Source organism: Schistocerca cancellata, chromosome 1 (genome assembly GCF_023864275.1).
Source record: "Schistocerca cancellata isolate TAMUIC-IGC-003103 chromosome 1, iqSchCanc2.1, whole genome shotgun sequence".
Taxonomy (NCBI): domain Eukaryota; kingdom Metazoa; phylum Arthropoda; class Insecta; order Orthoptera; family Acrididae; genus Schistocerca; species Schistocerca cancellata.
This window is the reverse complement of record NC_064626.1, coordinates 962,696,905-962,710,920: the sequence shown is the minus strand read 5'-3', so window position 1 is coordinate 962,710,920 and position 14,016 is coordinate 962,696,905.

Here is a 14,016-nt window from a genome sequence, read left to right as displayed (position 1 = left end):
TTAATGAAACTGAGTATCTGTACACAAGCGTGCCTCTATTGGCACGAATTAGTAAAATACTACTCAGTTAGATTTCGGTTGGGTCTGTGTTTAATTGGTATGGTGTGTCATACTCAACAGGTATGCAAATGTGGCATTTCATAAATAAAGTTGTGTATTGCTAGAAACCCTAAATTTGCTTGTCAGCAGCGGAAAGAGGCGTTACCTGTTATGGAGCATTGTAAGTTTTTCACCATTGCACTATGAGCTGAAAGTATTTTCTTGCGATTTGCTTATCGATGTTTGATCTGACTGCTTGTAGCTCTTTCACAGAAGGGGTAAAAACGTTATAGGGTACGAACTGGAACTGTGAACCATAACAGACGCTTTTTCACAGGTCAGCACATCCCCACAGAGCTAACGAAGAGAAAGGTGTTGAGCCTCCCGCTTACGAGACCAATAGTGGCTAGAACTAGTAAACCGTTATTTAAAGGACGAGATTAGTAGCGATTTCCACGTGCAACGACTTTTCTGGGCTGAAAACCGTAAATTTACGATCTTTTGTTACACGTCAAGTTATAACAACTCAGATTATTCATTGGAAATGACAGGAAAAATCAAGTGAACTTTGAGGCTTAATTCCGTGCACACCCAGAAGTAACTCGTCGATCTCAGAGTTGCCAAACATACCTTGCCTTGTTGCCAAATCTCAGATACAGTACCAGCAGGAAGAAGACGAACCGATGTGATCCGACAGCGGAAGTCACCATAGCTGGCGTCTCAAAGACGCGGATGCTACGGCCTGGAATACGTAATGCGTCTGATTCGCATTTCTTGAACTACGTTTAGGGACTGGAGCGTAGTTACTAATAATACTCAGAACTGACTGCAAACTAAGCATCATAAATCAGTAACTCTCATAGTTGTTTTTTTATTTCATTCCTAACTGTACTCAGAACTAAGAAACTCATTCATGGCCGTTTCCGTGCCTTGCCGATAGTCGAGCACACCAAACAAGTAAAAATACAAAAATAATGTGTGTGTGTGTGTGTGTGTGTGTGTGTGTGAGTAAGAGAGAGAGAGAAGAGAGAGAGAGAGAGAGGGAGAGACAGAGAGAGATAAATATAAATAGGAATGAGAGAGATGGTAAAAAATTGTTGTAAGGAAATCTTTCATTAAAATGACACGTTCCACATGTCGTATTCATGATCTATGGAACAAGTATTAATCTAATCTATACTAATCATATTGCTTACTAGCCGTGGAGAGTCATGAATTACCGAATTTTTCGCCAATATCAGTAACCAAATCTAAACTTGAAAATAAAAGACGACAGTTTTTGTTATTAAACCGGGACTCCTATCAAGACCCTTTCATTCCTGTTAACTAACCACGAAAGATGTCTGATATACCTCCATTAGGAAGCAACAAGGTGTGTGTGCATTTAAAGATGAAGTGCTTGCTGTGAAGTTCTGTGATGGAGATACGAACCAAACAAGTAATCGGATTGTTAACTAAGTAAAATCAAATGTTACGTAACGGTTTTTCTTACCAGCTGCTAGGTGTTTGAATCTAAAATAAGGATACAAATATTTGTGCTTGAGCGACAATCGAACCGCACTCCTAACGTTCTTCTTTTTCGTCCATGAATGTAGCTTAAGTATCAATTGCTTACTCACCAGCAGTAAGATGTGTGCGTGTTTGACCAGAAATTGTTGGCAGTGCATGAACAGACATTAAAAATGCACGTTAATTTTCACTAGCAGGCCGGTGTGCGAGTGATAGGGCTTGAAATGAAATTATGAATATTTTTGTACTGGATCAGGACTTGGACACAAAGTACCTTTGGAGGAGACCTAGAGAAGATTGCAGTCTTGGAAAAAGGAACGAAATGATTCAACTATACTGTTCCGAGAGATTCAGATCCTCAAAAGAGGAGATGCGAATTCGAATCACATTCCAGCACCAAATTTTTCAACGTCTCTAGTTCAATCAAGCAGAAGTAAAATAAGAGCTCTGTTCCTTTAAATGGCTATCGGTTCATCAAATAAAACAAAATTTTCTAATGTACGTAAATTTACTGGTGACAGTATTTCTGTTTACCATGACCTCCGCCTATGTCATTTCCCTAAGTAAACCGGCTCTGTCCAGTTGACAATGAAGGAACGTGATGTTTAATGCGGTTCTGGATTATAACGTCTTTCTCTTGAGGTTGTGAGAGGTAAAGCAAATCTTTTTGTGCCTCTTAAAAGTAAATGCCTGAACCCAAGCATTGCAGTTGTGATAAATCATTCCACCAGACCATTGTGGCCACATTTCCCAACCCCGGGAGTGTGCTGTAACGGGTGATGTGCTTCACTTACAAAATTAGTCAGGGTGGAAAAAATACGAGTCTATTAAATTGCTTAGTAGAAGCAAGCTTCTGACGCGGAGATTATACTATTCTCACGTCAGCAGGATGTAAAGACTCTTCTAGGCATCATAACCTCGATGTGAAGCCATTTTGAAATTTTCACTAATTCAGGAAACTTCTTAGTTCGAGAAAATCCACTGTGAAGTGTGAAGTTACCGGACAGTTCGATTATTACTGCCATTATTACTATCATTTTCTTCATACCGCTGCTGGAACACATGTGCTTGGAGATTGTTTAAGGCGTTTTGGTCATTATAGAAGTAGTTGACCGAGAACAGGTTCTTTCCCTGTCTATGGAATCCTTTTCATGTTAATATCAAACATCAGCAATTACTCGCAGATTACGTTAAAACTAAAGTAATTGATGAAGACGTTACTTGATAACAAAAACGCACTGCCTTTCCTCATTTACTTGCGTCTAGAAATGGCTGTCGAATACTGCCAGACCAAAAGCCAATGGATCTTATTACCTTGCAATATACGTCGCTGTCAGTTCTTCCATACGATTTGGTCGACGTGACCTGTTTCAATTTGCGTATGACAGAGAATGTTTTAGAAAATAAATTGTTGTCCTTTGCAATAAACATAAAGATTTTGATTTTAAGCTGTCGAAGTTGGAAATTTTCGCAATATTAGTTCAAATTTTGTATTCGCTTCTATAATGTAGGAAAGTATTTCACAGTTGCAAAATCCGCATCCGACTCATTGTCCTTATACTTAGTCGCTGACCATAAATTCTAGCTCAGGGTGACACCAGTTTAAGTAACCTAATGTAGCAAAGACTGTGTTCCATTGCTGTTTCTCACTGGAAAATATGCAATTCTTTCATTGGGCTCCATAAGTACACTGTAACAGTAATTTCTGTGTGTATGCAATGCATATGGATTGTAGAATTTAGTGGTGCTCTCTCTTCCACTTCTGTATACAACATGCCTGACCTAAACGGGCCCTATATCATTACAGGGCCTGGGCGGTGCAACACCGTACTGACAACAGTAATGTGCTTATACTGACAACCTCACTGTTCGTTTTACCTGATTTTGTAATCATTTAAATAAAACAACATGACCTTCCAGTGGGAGACATTTCGTCCCATTTTTCCTTCTGTGAAATTTGTCAGTAAGCTTTTTGCCTTCCAACCAGCGGAATGCGGCAGAGTACGGCCGGTAAGCGATTCACAAACCACGATTTAATGCCGTTAAGACGATTTCTTTAAACATTGGCGTTGCTGAAGGAATTTAGTTTCTTCTTAAATAGTCTTCTTAAAACGTTCTCAGATATCTCAGATAGTAAAAGCTCTTTATCCAGGTACGAAGGTTGTAAAACAAACTTCCCACAGTTTGTGTCAGGGTGATCTTTCCATCTGACAGCACTGCGTAAGTATTTTGTCTAAGAGGTATCACAAGTAGTGTTCCTGTAGCTGTGAGAACCAGTGGGTACTGCACTGCTAAATATTCAAAATGATTATCAACCTAAGTCTGAGTTCATCCATAAACTGAGGCGTATTTATAATATTGAAGGTGGACTGTGTATCCTTGTCTTCCTTGAGTGGGCATCAGAAGGCGATTACACACACGTATACGAGGGTAATCCCAAAGGTAAGGTCTCCTACGGGACACGCAAGTGCCAACACAGGCACAAACGTGTGATACTTAGTTTTAATGCCAAGGAGAATCCACCGTGGCAGCTGCATGTTGGCGAAGTGATAAAGAGCTAGACTACGGATACGAAGGTCTCAGGTTGAACCCCACCTAAGGCCCACGATTTTTACGTGCCATTTTACATTTATTTCTCCTCGGGCAGTGTTTGTTGATGCGAAAAATGCCGAGTTGCACTGTGGTCCGAAAGCCACGATAAACTGTGGCCACGATAAACTGTAGGTTCCCCTATTAACTGGCTAGGTAAGTCAACTCAAAGGTCGGAGGAAAGCAACGGCATACCACCTCCATCGATCCGTGCCTGTTAAAGCACTGTGGTGTTCAAACTACTCTTCCGACTGATGACTGCTATACTTTCTATGGATTCAAAAGTTAATGATGTTCGGGTTATTAACATTTTTGTGCTTTCATGCTGTAGCTTTGATACCAGTAAACGTAAGTAACCGGCCGGGCAGTGTCACCCTTCGAGTTGTCAAGGTGGTAGACGAGAATGCTGTCGACCGCAGTTACAATCTTAGTCATGGCTATGTTTTAGTCGAATACCTCTATGTGACTTTCTGCGTATTTCAAGATATACTTTTATACGCTTGGTACGCATCCAAATTGTTATCTGATAGAGCTGTATTTAGCAACATGAATCAGATTTGTTTTCCGTGCAATATATCGGACAACACGTCAGTGCAGCGAGATTTCGTTTGTGTGTTGCACATGGTGCAAGAAATATTTGTGCTTTGTTTGCTTCTGTGATAGGTTTCACCCCATTGAATGCGAGCAATCTCTCGAATAGACTGTCAATAATTGGAATTACGCAATAATACACTTAAAAGGTGTATTTTTGCTTTATGTATCCCAATGAAAATAACTGTAAACAGGTTATATGCCTACTTGCTTATTATTCGTGCTTCTCGATGCTTTCCTCAAAAAATAAAAAGAAAAGTAAAAAGAGAGAGGGACAGAGAGAGAAAACAGAAATGTATTTCAAATATCAGCTCGGTGACGCCAAGTTCGTCTCGTGATGTAAAGCAAGGATAGTTAATAGGTATTATCTCGTTGTACTAGCGATATGTATGGCTACAGGGTTCTTTCTTTTCTCTATGCAAACAACCAGAGCAGAATTCAGTAACAAAGTGGTAAGAACACCTATGCAGTGGGACAATTAAACACTCAGCCTTATTGGTTACTTTGTTAAACGTCTGTAATCCAATAAACATCCTTGATTACTGATTTGTTATTACTACCATTTTTATTGTTATTCGTCACCTCACAACAGTTTTCCTATCACTCATTGCTGCTGATGCACGTACCGAATGGATCAGAATGAACGGAATGTGGGATGTTTCGTCATGGAGAATATCCACGTTTATCTCGGCGTCTTGTGTTCAGGGTAATATGAAAATCTCAATAAGAGAAGACGACAACGGATGCTAGTGATGCAGGCAATAACACCCAACTACTGCTGTCGACTTAACACCATGACGACAGACAAATTGACGTCTCACTGTATTTTGATTATAGTTCGTTAGCCTTCTTGCGACCTCGTTTTAATACCTCGTGGGAGCAGGTATAATATCTTGCTTTTTGAACACTGAACAATAACACACAAAGATAGTAGATGGAAGGACACAAAGAAACAATCAGACTCATGGGTGTGGATCCAGTTCATCACTAGAAGACTAAACAAGAGGGAAACATTACGAAAGCAATAAATAGGCTGGTTAGTATACATTATTTGTATAGATCTGAAGATGAAAAAGCGCAGATCTGCACAGTGCCCGCATCTGAACTTTAGTTTCTATCTTAATGGCCATAATTTTTAGTTTCTTCTCTTCTGAATTTTCAAATGAATTGATTATTACGTGGTACAGAATAATTATTTAACTGTGTTTCTTACAGCTTCCATTTGCACCAACGTTTTTCTACATTCTCGGGCAATTCATGAAATTCTTCTTGCATGATCACAAGACTGCACATAGATGCAATCGATTTCGAGGTGCAAAGTGTTTGTTATCTTACTTTTCGTGACAGGTGGGCAAAGTTGATTTCCAAAGACTTTTTATTGTATTGAAATAATCTTTTGTCAGTAAGTAACAAGGTGTTTTATTCGTATATATTTTGTGGGAAACTGTAATCGTGATGGAAGATTACACACCTGAATGTTTGACACAACTGGTAGGAGAAACTGCTGCATATTAACCAAACCCCGCACCTCCTCTCCGTATCCTCCTATGACACGAGCAAGGGATTCTCCTCCCATAACGCTACAGAGCTGTTGTAGCACAGCCGAGAATTTGCAATATCGTCACAAACATTTGGAAACACTGTGACAGTGCAATCACATCCGAATATGGTACTGAACTGACTCGCTAAATTTACTTGATATTCGCTTTCCATTTGAATGACTCGTGCTACATAATCCTCCTCTAAGACTCTAAGACTCTAAGACAGAAAATTCAATTTTTTGGCTAAAGAAAAGCTATTCTTCACATAAATAACAACTTTTGTTATCTTTCACGATTCATTATGAGGCTGAGTGACCAACACCATGATAAGAGTGGCATACTGGCAGCAGTGTGTCCGTAGCCCCGTGGTACCGCCCGTATCTCGTGTCTCAACGCTCCAAGGAGTCATCATTTCTAACCGTGATAGGCGCCAGCATGTGCGAGCTTTTTTTTCTGATTTATTCTATTGGGCTGCGAATTTCCAGAAAAAATTCTGTAACGAAATCAGGAGGAAACCTTACACATCAAATCCTCTTGGTAACTCGACCCAGTAAGTTGTGTTAATGGTCATAGATCTCGGCTTTCTGACTGCCAAGCTGCTTCACAATACAAGCGTCTCTGAAGAAATTCGAATCAACCGTCAACGATACGAAATTCAATATTGTTCTTCACTTAAGACTCACATGCCAAGGTAATAAGTGTGAAGGAAAGGACCGCTTGGTTACTACAGGGCCTCTATACTAAATTTCCATAGTAGCAATTAGGAACTCTCTGCAGACATTTGCTAACAGCAGCTGTAGCAACTTAGTTTTTCTCTGGGTAGCTTCAAATATGGGCAATTCGGTTACCTTAAATCCAATTGAATATTTTAAATATCACTTTTGAATAGCGTTCACTTCTCCATTATTTGATGTATGGACCTCAAAATAAGTAATTTACCTTAGTAGCTATAGAGCAGGTTCTGAAAAGTATTGACACAATGCTTTGCATCTGTTTACCATAAGGAATCAAGGAGAGAAATCAAACACATTACATTGCATTTAATCTCTGTGCCTTCACTAACACATATGAACCCATGACAAAAATAAATTATTTGAAGAATTTCCCATGAAAGGAAAGAGAACAGGATATGATTCTTTAATTATAGCGCGCTGGATCAGAAACAATGAAATTAATTCCATGCCACATTGATGTATTGCATACTAATGTAATAAAATACTCATCAAATAAAAACGGTTTTGTGCCTCCATTGCTATCGAGTGTGTAACACAAATCGTAGACAGATTTTATGGGTCACCACTCAACAACATTAAAGCTATTACACTGTTGAGAGTGAGGAGTGGAGCAGATGTTGCCGGCAGAAGGCGAGGCAGTGAAGTGCTTCAGACCCTTCCGGTAGGCAGCAAATGGGTCCCAAAGAACTCAGACGCACGCGGTGTTCACAGGCAGATGGTCAGCCAAGAAATCGCTCTCTAAAATATTGTTGAACCGAACTCTTATTACCTATGCAACAGAAAGCAAAATATATTGTAGGGTCGCTTGAATTATACTCATAACTTCAGCACTGAGGGGAAATGGGCGATAAAAATGTTGTCAACATGTGCTTTTGGTAACCAGATGTCACATTAGCTAATCTCGCGTTTTACCACAAGACTACGTTCATAGACAAGAGTGATGTACTCAGACTGAAGTCAAGAGTTCCTCCGGGAAGAGTAGCAGTCTACAATGTTGGCAGATCGAGCATACTGCCGAACACAGAATTCAGAGGGGAGTACTACTATATTATCCACCTTATGTGAACGACTCGGCGTTCAGTTTTTGTCTCTAAGACTGTATCAACAACACATATTGCACGCTTAAGAATCAGAAGAATAAAAATAACAAAATTAGTTTATGAGAACAACATTAACTGTAGCGTCTGAAGTATTCATCGTATTGTATACATGTATGGCAATGCCTTCCAGTGCCCGCTCAAGGAAGACAAGGATACCCAGTCCAGCTTCAATATTATAAATACGCCTCAGTTTGTGGATGAACTCAGACTTAGGTTGATAATCATTTTGAATATTTAGCAGTGCAGTACCCACTGGTGTTAAACTCGTTTTCAACCACTGATTCCCACAGCTACAGGAACACTACTTGTGATACCTCTTAGACAAAACACTTACGCAGTGCTATCAGATGGAAAGATCACCCTGACACAAACTGTGGGAAGTTTGTTTTACAACCTTCGTACCTGGATAATGAGCTTTTCCTATTTGAGATATCTGTGAACGTTTTAAGAAGACTATTTAAGAAGAAACTAAATTCCTTCAGCAACGCCAATGTTTGAAGAAATCGTCTTAACGGCACTAAATTTTGGTGTATCAATCATTTACCTGCCGTACTCTGCCGCGTTTCGCTGGTTGGTAGGCAAAAAGCTTACTGGCAAATTTCACAGAAGGTAAAGTGGAACGAGTCTCCCACTGGAAGGTCAGGTTGTTTTATTTAAATGATTACAAAATCAGGTAAAACGAACAGTGAGGTTGTCAGTATAAAGCACATGACTATTGTCAGTATGAAGTTGCACCGCACAGGGCCTGTAATAATAAAAGGCCCGTTCAGGTCAGGCAGGTTGTATACAGAAGTGGATGATGGCTCTGAGCACTATGGGACTTAACATCTGAGGTCATCAGTCCCCTAAAACGTAGAACTACTTAAACCTAACTAACCTAAGGACATCACACACATCCATGCCCCAGGCAGGATTCGAACCTGCAACCGCAGCGGTCACGCGGTTCCAGACTGAAGCGCCTAGAACCGCACGGTCACAACGGCCGGCAGAAGTGGAAGAGAGAGCACCAATAAATTCTACAATCCATATGCATTACATACACACAGAAATTACTGTTATAGTGTACTTATGGAGCCCAATGAGTGAATTGTATATTTTCCGGTGAGAAACAGCACTGGCAAACAGTCTTTGCTACATTAGGTTACTTAAACTGGTGTCACCCAGAGCTAAAATTTATGGTCAGCGACTAAGTGTAAGGACAATGAGTCGGATGCGGATTTTGCAACTGTGAAATAGTTTCCTACATTATAGAAGCGAATACAAAATTTGAACTAATATTGCGAAAATTTCCAACTTCGACAGCTTAAAATCAAAATCTTTATGTTTATTGCAAAGGAAAACTATTTTCTAAAACATTCTCTGTCATACGCATCTTGAAACAGGTTACGTCGACGAAATCGTATGGAAGAACTGACAGCGACGTATATTGGAAGGTAGTAAGATCCATTGGCTTTTGGTCTGGCAGTATTCGACAGCCATTTCTAGACGCAAGTAAATGAAGAAAGGCACCGCGTTTTTGTTATCAAGTAACGTCTTCATCAATTACTTTAGTTTCAACCTAATCTGCGACTAATTGCTGATATTTGATATTAACATGAAAAGAATTCCATAGACAGGGAAAGAACCTGTTCTCGGTCAACTACTTCTATAATGACCAAAACGCCTTAAACGATCTCCAAGCACATGTGTTCCAGCAGCTGTATGAAGAAAATGATAGTTATAATGGCGGTAATAATCGAATTGCCCGGTAACTTCACACTTCACAGTGGATTTTCTCGAACTAAGAAGTTTCCTGAATTAGTGAAAATTTCAAAATGGCTTCACATCGAGGCTACGATGCCTAGAAGAGTCTTTACATCCTGCTGATGTGAGAATAGTATAATCTTCGCGTCAGAAGCTTGCTTCTACTAAACCATTTAATAGACTCGCATTTTCTCCACCCTGACTAATTTTGTAAGTGAAGCACATCATCCGTTACAGCACACTCCCGGGGTTGGGAAATGTGGCCACAATGGTCTGGTGGATTGATCTATCACAACTGCAATGCGTGGGTTCAGGCATTTACTTTTAAGAGGCACAAACAGATTTGCTTTACCTCTCACAACCTCAAGAGAAAGACGTTACAATCCAGAACCGCATTAAACATCACGTTCCTTCATTGTCAACTGGACAGAGCCGGTTTACTTAGGGAAATGACATAGGCGGAGGTCATGGTAAACAGAAATACTGTCACCAGTAAATTTACGTACATTAGAAAATTTTGTTTTATTTGATGAACCGATAGCATCTCCTCTTTTGAGGATCTGAATCTCTCGGAAGAGTATAGTTGAATCATTTCGTTCCTTTTTCCAAGACTGCAATCTTCTCTAGGTCTCCTCCAAAGGTACTTTGTGTCCAATTCCTGATCCACTACAAAAATATTCATAACTTCATTTCAAGCCCTATCACTCGCACACCGGTCTGCTAGTGAAAATTAACGTGCATTTTTAATGTCTGTTCATGTATTGGCAAAAATTTCTGGTCAAACACGCACACATCTTATTGTTGGTGAGTAAGCAATTGATACTTAAGCTACATTCGTGGACGAAAAAGAAGAACGATAGGAGTGCTGTTCGATTGTCGCTCAAGCACAAATATTTGTATCCTTATTTTAGATTCAAACACCTAGCAGCTGGTAAGAAAAACCGTTACGTAACATCTGATTTTACTTAGTTAACAATCCGATTACTTGTTTGGTTCGTATCTCCATCACAGAACTTCACAGCATGCGCTTCATCTTCAAATGCACACACACCTTGTTGCTTCCTAATGGAGGTATATCAGACATCTTTCGTGGTTAGTTAACAGGAATGAAAGGGTCTTGATTGGAGTCCCGGTTTAGTAACAAAAACTGTCGTCTTTTATTTTCAAGTTTAGATTTGGTTACTGATATTGGCGAAAATTTCGGTAATTCATGACTCTTCACGGATAGTAAGCAATATGATTAGTTTAGATTAGATTAATACTTGTTCCATAGATCATGAATACGACATTTCGTAATGATGGGGAACGTTTCATTTTTATGAAAGATTTCCTTACAGCAATTTTTTACCATCTCTCTCATTCCTTTTTATATTTATCTCTCTCTGTCTCTCCCTCTCTCTCTCTCTCTCTCTCTCTCTCTCTCTCTGTCCCTCTCCCTCTCTCTCTCTCTCTTACAAACACACACACACACACACACACACACACACACACACACACACACACAGACGCACACACATTCATTTTGTATTTTTATTTGTTTGGTGTGCTCGACTATCGGCAAGGCACGGAAACGGCCGTGAATGAGTTTCTTAGTTCTGAGTACAGTTACGACAGAAATACAAAAACAACTATGAGAGTTACTGATTTATGATGCTTAGTTTGCAGTCAGTTCTGAGTACTATTAGTAACTACGCTCCAGTCCCTAAACGTAGTTCAAGAAATGCGAATCAGACGCATTACGTATTCCAGGCCGTAGCATCCGCGTCTTTGAGACGCCAGCTATGGTGACTTCCGCTGTCGGATCACATCGGTTCGTCTTCTTCCTGCTGGTACTGTAACTGAAATTTGGCAGCAAGGCAAGGTATGTTTGGCAACTCTGAGATCGACGAGTTACTTCTGGGTGTGCACGGAATTAGGCCTCAAAGTTCACTTGATTTTTCCTGTCATTTCCAATGAATAATCTGAGTTATTATAACTTGACGTGTAACAAAAGATCGTAAATTTACGGTTTTCAGCCGAGAAAAGTCGTTGCACGTGGAAATCGCTACTAATCTCTTCCTTTTAAATAACGGTTTCCTAGTTCTAGCCACTATTGGCATCGTAAGCGGGAGGCTTAACACCTTTCTCTTCGTTAGCTCTGTGGGGATGTGCTGACCTGTGAAAAAGCGTCTGTTATGATTCGCGGTTCCAGTCTCGCACCCTATAACGTTTTTATCCCTTCTGAGTAAGAGCTACAAGCAGTCAGATCAAACATCGATAAGCAAATCGCAAGAAAATAATTTCAGCTCATAGTGCAATGGTGAAAAACTTACAATGCTCCATAACAGGTAACGCCTCTTTCCGCTGCTGACAAGCAAATTTTGTGTTTCTAGCAATACACAACTTTATTTATGAAATGCCACATTTGCATACCTGTTGAGTATGACACACCATACCAATTAAACACAGACACAATCGAAATCTAAGTGAGTAGTATTTTACTAATGCGTAAGATGTCCGAGCAGATGTAATTTTGATGTATTGCTCATGCGCTGCCTGCGATATGCAAGGTCTCTGACCAGAGAGCAGTGTTGAGTGCAGTAGGAACTGTGTAGCTGTAGCAGTAAGTTGTTGCTAGTCTGCTGTCTGCTCTGGTCTGGTCTGGTGTATCGTGTTGGCTGGCCCGGTCGCGGTGCAGCGATGCCGGAGCCTGAGTATTATTGTATAAGGTAAAAAGCAGCCTCGCGCATATGTAGTAATGTTATCTCAAGTGACATGTAAATGTTTTAAAAATCTCGTAATAATAATCTTCCTCATAAAAAGTAACTTTTAACAACCATTCATTTCAATTTAAAGAATTTACTAATTTCTCCCATCCATGATCATCCCGATTATTGCAACAGAAAAATTAGTTGCTCCCTTTCATAAATGACAGATAGGTCGGCCTGCATTACACAGAGCTGTGCCGGAAAAATTTATTGTAAAAGCAGATATATCCGGAGACTTCATTGAGGAAGGAATTTTTCTTTTTTTTTTACTCAGAATGATCTTTCAGGGCCATGACGCAGCACTTCTGTCGTCCAAAATTTACCAGGTTAAATTCACAGTGAATTATTGAAAAGTCATAAGTGAGCGACAATTTAATTGAGAGGTTAGTTACATTGTTTTATTAACAGGTTACTGAATTTAATTTTTTTTGGGACGTTACACTGAATGTGAACGATATAATTATAATTTTTTATTGATGAGAGATTTAGGAATTTTTCTGTTTTGAGGTTACGCTATATGTGATTGAATTTTGAGCTTAGATTAAATCAGAAAGAATTTTGTGGGTAGATTAAATGTAAACGAATTTTGTGTGGAGGTTAATGTGAAAAGAATTTTGTAGGGAGGTTACAAATGAGAAAGAATTTTGTAGGGAGGTTACACTAAATTAGAATCTTATTCATATTATTTATTATATTTTGTGGGGAGGTTACACCGTGCCAATAGAGGCACGCTTGTGTACAGATGCTCAGTTTTATTAAAACAGACTTTCGTCATAAGGTTATCGTGGGTAGTTTTATTTCATTTCTCATAATACAGTGCACAATTTTCGTAAGCTTTCCTTTAGTGTTGTTAAAACAATACTAAACATGAGAGAGAAATTAATCATCAGCGATATATACGAATTCTCTGATGTTATCTATAAGTCTGACAATGCACATGCAGTTTATTGGTTACATGCATGTAGAAAACTTGTTCTGAGTTAAAGCTGTCAAACAAGTTTTGAAGAAGAATAAAATGCCATTACCAGACGAAAGCTAATGTAGAAAATACTTTTCTGACAATTTTGGCATGATGCGCTCTCCCCATACATAATACAACAGCTTCGAGATGCATCTGCTGCCTGGCCATCTATTAAACTTGAAAAGAACAAAGTGCCACAGAAGCTAGCCCTTTTCCCACATGCGGCTATTTTGGGTTGAGAAGTGAAGGGAAACATGTTCAAAGTTCCATTAAATTGATAACTTTAGCAGACAGCCAAATTGCGTTTTAAAAAAATGCAAAGTAATAGAACTCGCGTCGTCATATCTACGTCGCGCGACGCTTACCGTTACGCTACTAGCTGTCATGTAGCTATGTCAGCTCCAGAAGCCAACAAGAGTTCCTTCAGAACTTCCGCATTGGCTTCAAATGGCTCTGAGCACT